Source organism: Lissotriton vulgaris, chromosome 6, assembly GCF_964263255.1.
Source record: "Lissotriton vulgaris chromosome 6, aLisVul1.2, whole genome shotgun sequence".
Lineage (NCBI taxonomy): Eukaryota > Metazoa > Chordata > Amphibia > Caudata > Salamandridae > Lissotriton > Lissotriton vulgaris.
Genome location: NC_141694.1, coordinates 1,626,594,203 through 1,626,612,034, shown reverse-complemented (window position 1 = coordinate 1,626,612,034; position 17,832 = coordinate 1,626,594,203).

The window sequence follows — 17,832 nt, the reverse complement described above, 5'->3', positions numbered from 1 at the left end:
GGAAAACGGTCACCCAGGCCCTCGTCACCAGCCGTCTGGACTACGGGAATGCCCTCTACGCTGGGACCACCGCCAAACTACAGAAAAGACTCCAGCGCATCCAGAACGCCTCAACATGACTCGTCTTGGACATCCCCCGACACAGCCACATCTCCGCCCACCTGAGGGACCTGCACTGGCTCCCCGTCAGCAAAAGGGTCACGTTCAGACTCCTCACCCACGCACACAAGGCTCTCCACGACTTGGGCCCCGAATACCTCAACAACCGCCTCACGTTCTACACGCCAACCTGCCAGCTCCGCTCCGCCAGCCTCGCCCTCGCCACCGTCCCACGGATCTGCAGAACCCCCACCGGAGAAAGATCCTTCACCTACCTTGCGGCCAAGACCTGGAACACCCTCCCCACCCACCTACGACTCACCCAGGACCATCTCTCCTTCAGGAAGCAACTCAAGACCTGGCTTTTCGAGCAGTAGCAGCCGCCCCCCCCCTCCCCAGCGCCTTGAGACCCTAGCGGGTGAGTAGCGCGCTTTACAAATACTCTTGATTGATTGATAATGGTTGAAAACCCCAGTTTCAGCCCTCTGAGCACTGTTCAATTTATCAACAATAACGAGCAATTTTGCTAAGTTTGTCCAAATTAGATTTTTAAAAGCAACTAAAGCCTGAATTCTTAAACACCTTGTTTAAAATATAATCTCTGTTTGTCATATAACGAACCTTTGATTTTATTCCAGTTGTCTATGTTCTGTTGCAATCAGTTACATCCCTAGAATCCATATTAAATTATTTCAGTTTCTGTAACTCGAACTTTGTACTCCTAATTACGACTTTGTGAATCATTCCAAAATTTCACTTTCAAATTTTTCCTGACATAAGTAAGACATTGAACAAGAAAAAAATGTCCTAAATCAGGTTCAAGTAAATTAATAAGTAGGCAATAGTTATTTCACAGAAACACTGACTTTTGGTAATTTTTCCATTGAAATGTGCCTTCAAGAGAACTGGAGTTTTCAATGATCCCTTTACACTTCGTCAAGTAAACTTGTTAGGGAGGTTATTGATGTATATTTTCTTGACCCGGTTGTATATGAATGTTTATTTTTAAAAATTAATCATTAATCTGCAGCCTTTTCTTCACTCTTCCGATATTGTGGCGCCGAGAGATCCCGTTGGGGGTGATTCGTTTTGTGGCTAATAAATTCTAATAATAAATAATAATAATAATGTTTATTAATATAAATTTTCTAAGTTCGATTTTGCCAATGGCTTTTTTTTTAACACATAGTAAGATTGTTAAAAGTTATAACATTTGAAGGCCTATTTGGACCACAGCCAAAATAGTAATCCACCTGCTGGTCTTTCTTTGCTGTACGTACGGTACCTAAATCGTTTGGCGAAGCACCCCACAGTTTTTATCCTTGTGGTAAGTGCAAAGCTTGTAAAAATAGTAAGAAGATGTTGTTGTACAAAGTGTCAGAGTCAACCAGATGGATTAGGAAGTTTCCAACCTGTAGCACTCCATATACTGTATATTGTCTAACTTGTCCATGCGGACTAAGGTATATTGGAAGCACGATTCATCAGGCGAAGATCCGCATTCTAGAACATCTACGTGCCATTAAAAACTGTGATATAACGTATCGGGTAGCCAGGCACTTTCCGACATATCACAGTAGTAAGAGTGATCATGTAACCTCCTTTGCCATAGATCATGTTCCAGGGAATTTGAGAGGAGGGGACAATGAGACTTAGAAGACTGGAGTGCAGGTACATAATTGATCTTTGTACAAAATCCCCTGGAGGCCTAAATAGTAATGAAGAAATGGCAGTACACCTAGGATAAAGGACTCTTTATTTTAGGAGAAGGAAATCTGCGTATTTGAATATTTGGTGCTACTGTATATATAGTGTGTATAAATATTGTATATATTAGACTGCACATATATATACTTTGGTTGGAATCTGAAATAGATCATAAGGCTTTAACAGACATATGTTCGATACATTTGATATATTTGTTATATATGTATATAGAATAGATCTGCACTTTGCTCGATAAGGTTCTGATGGCAATGACTAATGAAATGTCTGGTGTTGAGAAGAGGACAGAGATTTAGATTTATTATTTTGTTTTGTTTGTTTTGTTTGGGTTTTTAGTTTCACTTTTAAGGCTGTGGACACAATATGGGAAGAATCTGCCCATCCAGGGCGATATGTAAAAAGAGTGGCGCATTATAAAATGGACTGAGCAGTAGGGATATGCCCATTCAGGGCGTTATTTAATAGGTCAATTATAATTATAATTAAATTGTAAATATCCTAAATGATGACCTTACACTGAATGAATTATATATTCTGCCAGTTTTGAGAGTCACAATAAACCTATAGACTCTCCCCCGCGAGTGCTGTGTCTTTCTTTAAGAAAAGAGGAGCGAGATATAGATATATATATATATTCCTTCCAGCTCCAATTATCCAATGGGAATCGGACACCAAACACAAGGTGAAACATTCCAATGCTTTTTTCGCAATTATTTAAATTTCACTGTAAAATATATATATATATATATATCAAAACAATACCCTCTCAGGCATAGAGTGACGCATAAATTATGCAAAACAAGAAGCAGAGAACGCTGGGTAGTTCTCAAGTTTAGTTGGAAAGCAACTCCAGTTAGAGCACTCTCAACTCCAGTGACACTCTAAATGTGCTCACCTCAAATGTCAGCTTTTCTATCAAAGTCTTTAAGCATAGGATTAGCATAGTGCCATCCACGCCGAGATAGAGAGGGACGAAGTATTTTGCCATTTCTACAGCAAAGTCTTTAAGAATAGGATTAGCGCAATGCTGTCCAAGCCAAGCTGTAAAATGGTCAATGCCTTTTACCACTCCAAGCACAGTGTTACAGCTTTGGATGGGTAAAATACCCTCCAGGGCAACCTGAAATGAAAAAAAGCAACCCCTGACGCGTGTTTCGCTCTCATGAGAGCTCTTCAGAGAGGTATAGCTTTGTCCAGACACAAGGGAGCACCCAGTATAAGTCAAAACAATGCCCTTTCAGGCATAGAGTGATGCATAAATTAGGCACAAAAAAGCAACTCCAGTTAGAGCACTCTCAACTCCAGTGACACTCTAAATGTGCTCACCTCAAATGTCGGCTTTTCTATCAAAGTCTTTAAGCATAGGATTAGCATAGTGCCATCCACGCCGAGATAGAGAGGGACGAAGTATTTTGCCATTTCTACAGCAAAGTCTTTAAGAATAGGATTAGCGCAATGCTGTCCAAGCCAAGCTGTAAAATGGTCAATGCCTTTTACCACTCCAAGCACAGTGTTACAGCTTTGGATGGGTAAAATACCCTCCAGGGCAACCTGAAATGAAAAAAAGCAACCCCTGTTGCGTGTTTCGCTCTCATGAGAGCTCTTCAGAGAGGTATAGCTTTGTCCAGACACAAGGGAGCACCCAGTATAAGTCAAAACAATACCCTTTCAGGCATAGAGTGATGCATAAATTAGGCACAAAAAAAGCTGAAAACTCTGGGTAGTTATCAAGTTTAGGTGGGAGCACTCTCAACACCAGTGTCACTCTAATTTTGCTTACCTCAAATGGCTGCTTTTCTATCAAAGTCTTTAAACATAGGATTAGCACAGTGCAATCCATGCCGAGATAGAAAGGGACAAAGTATTTTGCCATGTCTACAGCTAAGTATATAAACAGAGACGGAGGGTTTTGGAAATGTGTGGTAGAAAATGGCGCCTCCAACAGGTGTTCGTGAGTCGGGTTCTTGTTGTCATGAGGTGGTGCCAAGAGGAGGGGGTTAACCCTGAACCCCCTGGTTTCAAGTATTTTTAACAAATAGGAGGAACCAGGAGCTTTTGACGAGGGCCTGCACAACGCTGCTAATAGATACGTAATTCAAAAGGGTGTGCAGTTCCTAAGGGGAGGGGAGGGGAGTGAACAGGTCTCTATGGATTGCCCTCACACACCCCGAAGGATGTCATGCTTCATCATTGGGCTGTGATCCTCGTCGGGCCGACACTGCAATGCCCGACGGGCTCCCGCGAAGGGGCTCTTTGCCGGAGATATTTTAAGAGACAAGCATTTGGTGAGTGAGGGTAAGCAGTCAGGGTAGTAATGTGAGTGTGGGTGGTGACTTAAAATAGGTTTAGTACTGCCCTGCAGGAACAAATTTATTTGTGGGGTGTACTAACCTAACTAAAATGCGTGAGCCCTGTCTAGATTTTATGGTCTTGCAGGGTCTAGTGGGTGTATGCGGTTGACATGTTTCTTGCCTTCTGCCCCTAATGGACCAACCAGCAGTTCTTCAGGACCAGTGTATACAGGAGTGGGTTCTCCCAAAACTCTAAAACTACAGCAACGCCAGAGCTGAGTACTGTATATGTCACCAGTGTAGTTTGCCGAGTTCCAGGATTGGTGACCTGGAAAGGGGAGACCTGAAAGAGACACAGATTAAGAAATTCCAGACCTTGGTCTAGAAAAGAATTCAGATAATCACCACCTATGGTGTAGTGAATTGCATGCTTGAGCTAGTTTTTCAAGGGGGATTATATCGCTGGTCGCTTGTCATGGGGAAAATTTAAAACAATTCAAACTCGATGTAGTTTTTCTTCCGTCCCTGACCAAAACAGGAGGCAGTTTTGGGGTACTTCCCCAGATGAAACACGTGTTGGCAGGGCAACCGTTCAGGATTAAAGAAGAAACATAAAAAAAAGAATAAACTTTCAATGTTTATTGTGATTTTCAATACATGTTTTGTATATTGAATTCTCTTGTGTGTGAACGACAGAGCGACACTCGACAACCTAATATAGACGTGTGCACAGGCCTGTGGCAAAGTATTTAAGCATAGGATCAGTGCAGTGTCATCCATGCAAGCAGTGAAATGGTCTAAAGCCTTTTACCACTCCAGGTACCATAGGTGAAACTTGCATGTTCCAGCAGGACCATGGAGTTCTCTTTGGTACAGCAGAAGTACTGTGGTACCATTAAAATACATTAATGTATATATATAATATGGCATGGGTATCCATGGGGGGATTGGTGCCCATGGGGGGGTTGTATGTAGGGACTTGCCACAGGCCAGTCCCGTTGACCAAATGTTTGAAAAACAAAACACACACTGAAATACCCAAATATAGTTTCCTTAGCTAACTATAACTTGAGCCCCTGCTTATAAACTCAAATATCCCATCACTCATGAATGTTAAATGACACCATTGATGAGATCATTGATGACATCATCTACCCTACTGCTCCTGCAATAGCTCTATCAAGAGCTTGAAAAAAGTAGGTAGTAAAGTTCCCACAAACATATACAGCATAGCTTTGCTTTATGTAGGTGTTCATGTATAAAATAGAAACAGCGTAGCATTGGAAACAAGTCTAATCCAGTATGGTAAAAGTGAAATGGTCCTGTTGTAATTGAAACAATGTCCGGTCCATGTGGTATCTTCAACTGGTTTATTAAGCAAGATGTACAAGGTACAGTAAGGGAACCCCACCAGGAGCAGCTTCCTTGCTGCTCAGCCAATTCTCTCAGTTTACACTCAACTAGGCACCCAACACTCTATGACCTCATCACTCATACTAACATTCTACAGCACATACACTCTGGTTGAGCAGCAAGGCGGAGATGCATTCATAGCACTGAAGCCAGATATAATAGGTCCACACTGAAGCTACCAGTGAAGTTGTAGGTGCAAGCAGTTTCATTTAAACAAGGTAGAGATTGATCACAACTAGTGTTCAAAGTAGACATACATTTTAAATTGGTTGTGGGTTATTTCAAAGTCCTGTTGCTAAAACATAGATGAAGAACTAAAGCTTCTCTTTACAATACATTTTTCTTCCTTTTGGGGGGGGGGTGGGTTACATAGGCCCAAAAGTATCAGAGGACCTCACATGAGAAACAGTTGTGTTACAGATGGACACATTCATTTTGTTAGGCATGGGAGATTAAGTTATTTGCCCAGAACTCAGAATTTTTAACATCCCTGCAGAGACTTGAACCCAGTTCCCCAGCTTCGAGGGCAACTGCTCTAGCTGTTAGGCCACATCCTGTCCTATGGATTTCTGTGCAAATCCTAATGTTGAAGAAGACTATTGTAGCACTGTCAACAATTTCTATATATAGTGGAGAGTTAAAGAGTGTAGATATTTATTTCCATAATTTCATTGAAAACTCAGAAACATACATTATTGTAGAATTCTATGGGTGACTCACTGACGATTCAAGGTGCAGTGCGATTGTAAGCGTAGTTAAATGGTGTACGCTATTCTGCTAATTTTATTTCGGGAATATGTGTAGGGTGTTTTTACATACTAAGGAGGGTTGCCCATTGGCTAATGCATAGCAGAGATGTTTTATTATATGGGCAAGTGGGCAATTGCCCAGTGCCCCCCACCTTCCCCAGGGGATCCCTGGTAAAGTGAGTAGGACATTCAGAATTGTTGCTATAATAGCATTGCTCATAAAAACAAGCTGCTTTTTCTAATTTGGCAGTCAGCGGTGCATAACAGAACTCTAGAGCCATATTTAATAATGGTTTGCTCCAGGGCAAAGTCACACAATGTGATGCAAAACAACGCCGCAAACTCTTGCAAGGTTATTTACTTTCTAACGCAAAAGGTATTTTGGCACTGAAAAGGTGCTCTTTTCTCAGCGCAAACAGCACTTTGCACTGTATTGCACCGCATTGATTTAACGGGCACACCTTGTGTGTTGCTTGAGTGGATTAGTGTAAGCACCCATACGTTTTGACATAAAGCCTGATCTACTAAGCTAGCCGAACAGACTTTACATTAAAAATGCCTCCTTGGAGCGGACGTTAACATGCAGTTAATGTATTAAAACATCCCATGCATTTCATGTGTGTTGCACTGTACAGCACTAATACAATTTCTGGAATGCTAAGGAAATTGTCTAGGCATGGGATTTGAGCCTGGATGGGTATGCCTCCAGTGCAAATCTTATGCTAGACCTCACACACATACCTCTGCACCATAGTGCAAAGGTTGTGCATAGTGTTAGGCAGCCTGTTTGTGCACCATTGTTGCTTACAATCCGTTGTGCAAAGCAGCACAGATACTTTGGTTGCTGTGTAGTGCCGGTCTAGAAAATTTTAAATGTGCCCTTTAGAGTCCATATTTGGCATGTCCAGCCATAACCACTCACACTCTTAGGCAGTTGGTGGCAATTATGTTGAAAAATAGTCTTTCTGTGGAATTTATTTTTCTTTACTTCTCCTTACCTCTTTTACCCTAATCCTCTAGCTTAACCTCTTTCTCTCTATTTCTAATTCTCTGTGTATCTTTATTCTCTCTATCTCTGCTTTCTACGTCAATTTTGTTTACCTCACCTCTTTCTCAATACACCCAATATATCTAACTCAATCTACCTGTCTCTCATGACCTTGCATCTCTCTATATCACTCTTTGTGCCGACATCTATACCCATCATTCTCTTTCCCTCTCTCCATTTTATTTCCCTCTACCTCCTCCCTTGCTCTGTACCTCTTTGCTCTTGTTCTGTCTGACCAACGTGTATCTCTCCTCCTTCCACTTCACCTCTCACAAAGTCCTATCTCTATCATTACCTTACCTCTCTCCACGAGTCTGCTATCTTAAATCTCTCTAAGCAGTTTCTCTACCTCACCACTCCCCCCCATCTCTATCATTTCTGTCTCTCTGTCACATCTCCCTCATTACCTTACCTCTCTCTATACCATCACTGCATCTCACTATATAATCTCTCAATTTACCTTGCCATGAATCTACTACTTCACTTCTCTACCTCCTCTTTCTCTACCTCTACTCCCTTTCCTTCACATCTGTAAATATCTTACTCCTTACTGGCTACCTTTAATTCTTTACCTCCACCCCTTTTTCTCTATCGTCAGGTCCTCTCTCTCTCTCTCACATAGAAAAATGTAGTGTAAAACCTCCTATTTTCATAGCAACTCATCCGTCCACCTCATCCATCTTTCTCAACTTCTTCCTTTATTTACCGCCCTACCTTACCATCTTTTCCTCTCAACATTCTCTACCTCAAAAAACCAACTCACTTTCTCTACTTCATGTATCTCTCTTAACTTCCTCGTTTTGCTATACTCCACATTTCTCATTCTGTCCTTCAACCTTCTCTACCTTTCTCTCTTCCCCAGTGCGCTTTCTCCGGATCTGGTTTTCTATACATGTTGTCATTTATATCTCTCTTTCTTGTTTCTCTTTGTTTTTACTCAAGTCTCTCGGTCTACCTCTCACTGCATTTGCTACAGTCTAATAAGAATCTTTTTTTATACCTCTCTCTCTCTACTCCACCCCTTGGAGTACTGTACTTTTTTGCCTCTCTCCACATTTCCGAATCCTCTCTCTCTCGACCACCCTACTGCACTTTAAACTCTACCTATTTCTCTGTCTTTCTTTATCCACATTCATCTTCTGCTTTCCACCTCTCTTCATCTGTCATTCTGGCTACCACATGTTTCTCTGTTTACTTTAATTGTCTCCTTACCGCACAAATCTTTTTACATCATTTCTAGCTCTATTTCCTTCTCCCTCTACTTCACGTCTCTAGCTATATTGTTCTCTTTATGACTGTGTTCCTCTCCTGCATCCTAACCATCCAATTTCTCTTACTCAGCGCAGTCACAGGTAACTGTCTGGATAGATACTGGGGAAGCTGGGATTCTCATCTAGATTTTCTTACCAATCTCTAGAATCCCAGATCAGGTCGACTGAACCTTTTTCCCTGTCTTAGAAGTTTAAAGGGAAGATTTTCACAAACATAGCTCATAGCAACTTTATAAAACAATCTAAATTTGACTCGAAGGACCACTGACTATCAACTTTCTGGGGCTGCACGCCTGATCTCCTTTCATACAATAGGCACTCCAACTCCACAAGGCATTACACCACAACACAACATATAAACACCGCAATCTAACAACATATAACCCTATTCATACTCACTCTCCTACGAACTCCTGCTTTCGCCGCACCGTCACTCTCCGTCAGTCTCCATGGAACGCTGTCTTCCGTCGACAATCCACTGGACAATCATCACCTAATTTCTATGGGCCTTGGGAACTCTTATCCTAATCTAGATCTTCCCTTGCTGTAGAAGGGAATCATCAACTCTGCTACCAACTGGGGAAGCTGGGAATCTCATCTAGATTTTTTTTACCAATCTCTAGAATTCCAGATCAGGTCGACTGAACCTTTTTCCCTGTCTTAAAAGCGCAAAGGGAAGATTTTCACAAACTTAGCTCATAGCAACTTTATAAAACAATCCAAATTTGACTCAAAGGACCACTGACTATCAACTTAAAATTTTAAAGGTTTATTACAAAGCCAAAAATAACTGAACATACAAACATCTCAGCAAAAGGTTCAGAAAATAGACTGGCACTAATACAAAAGTAATTCTATGCAAGAGTCTCAACCGACTCAGAATGAAAACCAGAGTTAGTTCAAGCAACATTAGACAAACCATTACTGACAATGTCAAACTCTGGACTGCATTTACAAAAAGAAAAAGAATTTGATTAGACTGTCCCTACACTAACTCTAAGGTGACATCCCTACTTAACATACCTCCCAGGCGAGAATAAAGGTGTCAGCTGTAAAGACTTCCTAAGAAGTACATTCACCTTCCAATAAATTGCTTCAATGTCTGAGCTCGTTCTAAGATGCTCCTTCTTACACCTTACTCTGCCTTAAGTTCACAAACTGCCTACATCTTGCCTTTCCCAAGCCCTCTTTCTAACACCTAGACTGCTCTCTACTCTCCGCTCTCTACTCCGAACAGCCTCTCCACCCTCGGGTGCTGTCCCTAAAAAAAAAAACCAAAAACAGTTGATACACCCAGAGGTACGCCCCTCTGGCAGGTGTGGATCCCTGGATTTTTCCAGTATGGCACCTCTCCATCGACCATCCGTTGGTGTGTCCTTGGGTCCCAGGCACCTTCTCCGCTGAATGTTGCACTCCCGAATTTCTTGGCAGCTTCTCTGCACTCGCCTCCACTATCCTAACTTCTAAACAATAGTCCCTTTTACCTAACAAGCCTTGTGGCCCTGCACCTAAAGGCTAGAATACGTGAGACCAGCCTTACAACATTCGAAGTTACAATTTAAATTTTCGCTGAGACAGCCTTTTCCCAAGCGAGAGAAATCATTCTTTTCTGACTGAAGCTAACTAAAGGAAAATACAGTGAGGCCTCTACTGGCTTTGATATGTCCCAGGCCTTTGCAGTTTTAAACTCATTTCTAACATGACATGACAATACATTTCATCACTATAAAACGGTAGTTCTGCAAGCAATACATCTTTTACATTAAAACCTATGTTAATCCACTCATTAATAGGCGCATGTATTATTTCATTATGGCACATCATTGTTAAGGCAACAATTCACATACGATTACATTTCTACATTATGTAACATTACACTTTGATTAAGCCACAACATTAGTCTCTAAATAATAAACACATCACTACATATTGCTCTGATTCTCGGCTTAATGTTACATTTCTAAACTACATTAGTAAGTTCATCTAAATATGTGGGTGCTGACTACTCGGGATTATGGTGCATCCCTACAAATTTTTCAAAACAACATTGCACTCTCTCAATAGGTGCACACATAGTAAAAGGAGAAGAGGAACAAAATGGGAAAGAGCAATTAGGAGAAATATATCACATTTTAACCATTGCAAAGATATTAAAATTAACCAATGGAATGGGGAAAATGCTCAGCAACGCTTTGATTCTTACTGCTTCAGCAAGAATTTGTGTTGTGATACGGAATATTTTTTTATTACAAATAGAGGTAACTAAAGCTACAATTTTAAGCACTTTGTGCGTATGTCTTATTTTAATAATCTGCACTAGTCCAACAAACATCGAACAAGTCATCCTTGACAGAGGTTTCCTACAATGGGACAAAGCTGGTTTGATACTGAATACCACACTAAGGGGCTTATTAGGATTGCGGATTTTCCGCATCCTCTGGGCCGGCGGAAGCCTCCGCCGGCCCGGAGGATGCGGAAAATCCGCAGCGGACCCACCAAAGACCCACCGCCACATTAGGATGGCTGGTGGGTCCTGGTTTCCGTCCGCAGCTTTTCCGCCGCGGTTGGCTTACAACCGTGGCGGAAAAGCACTAATATGGTGACGGTGTCTCTCAGACACCGTCAGCCAGATTAGGATGGGCTCTGATACATGCTTTTCCGCGGCGGCTTTTCCGCCGTGGAAAAGCATGTGTAACTTCACTGCGGGGGCCCGTTGCGGGCCCCCTAGGTGAAGGGGGTTGGGGGGTGCACATGGGGGGTACCTATGGTACCCCCCTGCATTTGTATGCAGAAAGCGGCAGGCCACTTTCTACATACAAATGCAATGCGTGCATTTTTAACATTGCTGCGGGTGCAGCTTGAAGCCACACTCGCCGCAATGTTAAAAATAGAGGATGTGACCGCCAGGGTGGCGGTCACATCCTAATTGCACAGGAGGGAACTCTGCATGCCATGCGGAGGTTCCCTCCTTCTCTGGGGTCGCGGACGCAAGTCCGTCCGCGATCCTAATGGGCTCCTAAATGTGGTTGTTGCAAGTAATACAAATCTAGATCCAAACTTGAAAAGAAATGACCTTATCAAAGCTTACTCAGCTTTCTATTAGTACTATTTTGCTGGCGAACACCAGGCACGTTTAGCTTTCGGCTGTTTTAACGTGCTACTGTTTTTGAAGATTTAACATTGAATTTAATATTCTAAGGCATTACAAAGGCTTGGATGAATTGAAAATGTATAATACGTTCATCGTTTTTCAAAATTGGTGGACGTGGACATCATTTACAGGCTGCCCCTTGCAACCCCTGGCTTTGCCTATTCGACCTTTGGCCTCAGAGATGGCAAAATGAGTGCTAGGAATACAGTACCAGCTCGTCCTTATGGGCTTCGCTTGGGGCACCACTCTCTTTGTTGTCTGTCAATTTGCTTAATACACTAATAGTGAACAATATTATTCATTATTATTATAATAAAAAATGGAGTACAATCAGCTGGAATATGACCTTTAATGGCAGCTGGGGTAAGTAAAAATGCTTCTAAATATATGTTGTGTGCATGCTTGCAGGTGAGAGTGTGTTTATATGAAAGAGAGTGTGGGTAAGTGTGAATGTGTGTGTATGTGTAAGCATGCGTGTGAGTGAAAGTGAAGATCAAAGAGCATGTGAGGTAAATTCTGCTACCCCTGGCATGTTGATGAATTGACATCCATGCAGGGATACCCAAAATATATCTTTCCTGGGGCCCCACAAATTCTTAAGATATCACTGATGCATCAATTTGAAGGCCTTCACTTAGAATTCTATGACAGATGAGGCATTTAACAGGCACATCTCATTAAGGCAAATAATGACCAAACACTGTTTTTGGATGATATTCAAGGTTTGATATGTTGCTGATCTCTTTATTGTCTACATAACCATTACATGTCTTATGCACCTCAATACAAGTAAAAAAAAGAGCATAATATCTACCTAATGGGTTTATTTCACAGATATGCCATCAAGGATGCTGAAAGGCATGACTAAAAACCATTGGCAATTCGCAATAGGTCCCAAAGGCGAGAACTGTGGGTGTTGCCAATGCTTGTTTATTTAGTGACGGATGAGATCGCTAGGTTAGCTGTCCCTCAAATCCACCGTTCAAACTTTTGCATGTCTACTGAACAGCTGGAGCTGCAGTTTGGTTCACCTTTCGCTAAGGGTTAGTTTAATTTCTCCTAAATTGAAATATTTCACTCTACCTCCTCATTGCCTCATTGTTCCTAGTCTGTGTGACCCCAACCTCTCCTGATCAATCCATGTGGTGAACATCACTCTTGCCTGCATTGTGGTACATGACAAAAACTGATGACCTCACCTACCACTGTTGTATTTCCACCCTGTTTTCTGTCTAAATTATGTTAGGTAAAGTATCTCTTACACACTGATGAACAGTCTACGAGAGATCAACATGTATACATCCAGAAACTTGAGCCATAATTGGACTTTGACTTGATCAATTTTAGATATGTCAACTCTAACTCTAAGTCCTTCTCTTTAAATGTAAGCAAACTAACTCATTGCATAAAAAGGGTAAACGTTTTATCCTTCATTGGTGCAGGAAATACACTTGTCCTCTAAAAAATAAAATAAGAAAATAGATGAGGCGAGAGCGGGTGGAGGAGGTAATATTTCAGATTAAATACCAGGTATCGATACCCAATAAATCATCACTAGCAGCATATAAGAAAGGCAGGATCACTATAATGATTACGAAATCCCTTTGTGTAAGAATGATAAAAACCAGGAAATTCCTCATGGGATGCTTTGCTTTTGCCCAGCCCAAGTTACAGGGCTCTACCTTACAAGTTGGTTCAGTACATGCTCCAGATGCAGATAAAAGAGATTTGCTTTCTAGTATCTCTAGAAGCCTACACAGCTTCGGGAAGATAAAAGTAGTGATGGGTGGTGACTAGAATCTAGTTATTAATCTAATCTTGGATAAAACAGGGACATCTAACCTGAGACACACTAGGGATATGCATTACTGGCAGGATGTAATAGTTGACTATGTACTCATAGGATAACAGTGCCTGATTCACCTCATCGAAAGAGGTTACACTTTCTACTCTTGTGTCCATTGGCCATGATCCCCCATTGGTTTCTTCTCAATCTTTACGTGATAGCCAAGTACTGTTAAACATGGAAATAAAAAGGATTGAAATATTGAAAATCTGCTGATTATGTGTATCAATTGGATCACAAATTGTTCACGAGGCTGTGCAACTCGTTTGTGACCCGCAAGACGCGAGTCACAATTTTTGGATTCTTCTCAATCTTAACATCAGCATCTTTATTAAATAGAATTCTTGAATTGTCCCAAACACTATCAGATCATGGCATAATACAGTTACAGCTGGATCTTGGTCTATTGACATCCCCTGAGGAAACTTGGAGCAGATGAAGAATACCTGTGCTCCTCCCTAATGACATACCTAGTTGAAAACCAGAGCCCTGTCACCTCAGCTCAGTCTCTGTGGTACTGGAAAAGCGTATGTGGGGGATAAATGATGTGTGACATCTCTGACCAAAGAAAAGGCTATGAAATCTCAAGTTCCGCTAGAGGGTGAAATCAATGAGCTAAAAACTGAGCATAATACAACAGCTTCCCAAACCATTCTAAGATCCCTAGTCAAAGCAAACTATGAACTTAACTCACTATATACATCTAAAGTGGAATACACTCCAGAATGTATTAAAGAAAAGCATTATCAGCAGGGAAAAAAGCAGGAGGACCATTATTGATGCAGTTGAAACAAACAGAATCTCAATACGCCATCCCTGTGATCAAAGATGAATACAGACATGATAGAAAGGATGGTCTCTCGTTGGCAGAGGTAGGTACCTTTGTCCAAATAGAGGCCCTTGCTTCTAGTCAGGGTAAGGGAGATACACTTCTAAAATAACCCCTGCTCACGCCTTGGTAGTTTGGCACAAGCAGATAGGCTTATCTCAGAGGCAGTGTGTAAAGCATTTGTGAACACATAACGTAATACAGTGAAAACACTACAAATGGACACCGCATCAATTTAGAAAAATAAGTAATCTTTATCTAAACCAAACAAGACCAAATGACAAAAATCCAGAATACAGTAATAAAAATATGACTTAAACATGTTAGTAATGCTTCAGTGCAAAGCAAATTGCCGATGCAACACCTTTCACACAAAGTACCTTGGATGCGTCGTGCACACAAACAAAATGGGCCACAGGGAAGGTGATGAGTCGATTCCTTACACTCAGAGAAGGTGATGCATCAGTTCCTTGCTCCAGGGTAGGCGATGCGTCAGTTCTTTACCGGAGAGGAGATGATTTGTCGCTTTCTTACTGCGTGGGGAGGTGATGCGTCAGTTTCTTACTGCGTCCCCCAATGATGCAACAGACTTGGCACCTCAATGTGATGTGATGATCCTTGATGATGCATGGGTTCTTGCAGCCGCAAAGCAGGCCTTGCACTGGAATCGGTGCAGTGATCCCAGACTTCGGAGATTGGAGCACTCGCGACCCGCAGGCAGGTGCTGCAACGATTTCTTTGGTAATGCGTCGGAAACAGGTGCGGATGCGTTGCGCTTCTCAAAGTTGCGTTACTTTTCCCAGCTCCCAGGGTCAAACAGCCTCCAGAGGTCCAAAACAACAGCAGGCACCTCTTAGCAGGCCAGAACTCACAGCAAGGAATTCAGGGGAGCTGCTGGTGAAGTATTTGTGTCCCTGAGAAATCAGAACAGGAGGCAAGCTCAGTTTCAAGCCCTTGGAGATCTTCCTCAAGCAGGGGACACAGCAAACAGCAAAGTCTTTTCTCCTTTCCTTGGCAGCCGGTAGCCACTGCCGGCCAACCCCAGACAGCAAACAGCACAGGGGCAGTATTCCTCCTCAGCTTATCCGGCTCTTCTCCTTGGCAAAGGTTTCACCTTTATTCCCAGAAGTGATCTTTGAAGTCTTTTCTATCCCTGACACTTCCAACAGGAGGCAAGCTCTACTTCAAGCCCTTGGAGAAAACTCTAACAGTAGGATGATGAAAGCACAGTCCAGTCTTTTTCCTGCCCAAGGCAGAAGCAACCACTGCAGGCCAACCCCAACAGCACACAGTACAGGGGCAATACTCCTCCTCCAGCTTTCCTGGTAGGTTCCTTACTACAGAAGTAATCTAAAAGTCTGGGGTCTGGGCCCCTCTTTTTATTCAGTACATCTCTGTATTCTCTCCTGGCCCAGGACTCTGAGCCCAGTCCAAACCATTTCTGGGGGCCACTTTGCAAGTGCACAACAACCTCCATTGTCAGTATGCGCCCTGGCTGCAGACACACCACAGGGGGGCAGAGCCATCATTGTAGAAGGCAGGGACAGCCCTATTCAGGTGCAGGTGCTACTCCTCCCACCACTCCAAATGCAGATCAGGCCTATTCAGCCTATTGCTGACTCAGCTAGACACTCTGGAGCCACTGCACATCCCCAGCCCCTTTCACTTCAAAGCCAGTCAATACACATCCTAGCAGAGGCACACCGGATGGCTCAGCAAGAAAGTACCTACTTTCTAAAAGTGGTGTTTTCGAACACAAAATGTAAAAATCATCCTCACTAAAAGATGCATTTTAACATTCTGAGTTCAGGCATACTAAACTTTATTTTCCCATCTGGTTCCCAGGGACAGTTATGCTTATAAGATGTTATAAGCAAACTCCCCATTCTATCTTATGGGAACAGATAGCCTTACAATAGTCGAAAATGAAATTGGCAGCATTTCACTATCAGGACATGACACAGACATCAGTGCATGTCCTACCTTTCATATATACTGCACCCTGCCCACAGGGGTACCTTGGGTCTATCATAGGAGTGACTAACATGTAAGAAAAGGGAAGGTTAAGTCGACATAGCTGTACTAGACTGCACACAGGTACTGTAATGGCAGGCCTGAGTTACATTTAGAGGCTGCTTATGTGGGTGGCACAACCAGTGATGCAGGCCCACTACCAGCATTTGATTTACAGGCCCTGAGCACACACAGTGCACTATACTAGGAACTGACTAGTAAATCAAATCAGCCAATTATGGAAACACCAATCCATACATAAAATTGGTGCTGCTGATTAGCGCTTTAGCACTAATCAGCAGTGGTAAAGTGCCCAGAGTAATAAAACTAACAAAAACAGGTCAGAAACAGAAGACCACAAAGCAAAGATTCTGGGGATAAAACCACTGTAAAAGCCAGATATAACAAGACACATCTACCTAATTCAAATTAAATCTAGGTTCACCTCCTTTTTTAGCAAGTTGTATCACACCGATCACGCAGCCAAGAACATACCATATTTTTTCAGGCCTAGAGCTGCTGCTCCTTTGGTAGAACAGAGGCAAATGTTTGAGGGTGACATGTCAGACAAAGAAAAAGGCAAATCCATAGTTGAAATCACAGGGTAATATTACCGAATTATTTAGCCATTTCTGACCCCTCTATTATGCACAAGTTGAAAGAAGTAAAAAATTATGGAATACACCCAGAGTATAATAGAGGCAAAACATCCTTGATACTCATACCTGAGAAAGACCCCTCTGCTGTGACATTATTGATGTATCTCTTTATTTAATGTGGATTTGAACATATTTGCAAAAATATTGGCAAACAGACTAAACAATTGTCATACCGCACCTGTCTCACTCATACCAAGTAGGAGTCATCCACTGTTGCTCTTATACCACTCACCTGAGAAAGCTCTTCCATATTTTGTCACCAGTAAGGGATAACCCTGATTAAAAGTTGCTGTTTTGTTAGATCGCAAGAAGGATTTTGATTCTGCAGTATTGAGGGCATTTATTTAGAAAACTTGTTGTGGATCCAGGCTTTTTCCAAATGTTGAAATAGGTTTATCCTGATCCCAAAGCAGTGGTGATTTTTTCTTTAATTTCTACTTTAAAACATTTTGAGAGACATAGGACAGGGTTGTCCCCTTCCCCTTTATTGTTTCCGATATCACCCTAGCCCCTAGCATCAGTCTGCCAGAATAAAGGCATACGTGGATTAGATAACTTAGAGGGAAAACAGAAAAGGATGGTGTACGCAGATGATATTCTGGTAACGTTGGCAAAACAATATACATGAAGAGCAGCATTTATATCCCAGGTTTAGAGGCCTGGTTATGAGCTGGTTTGTGTCGCTCTTGCACCTTGCAATTTGGTGCAACAGCAATGCAAACCTTTGCGTGGCCCTGA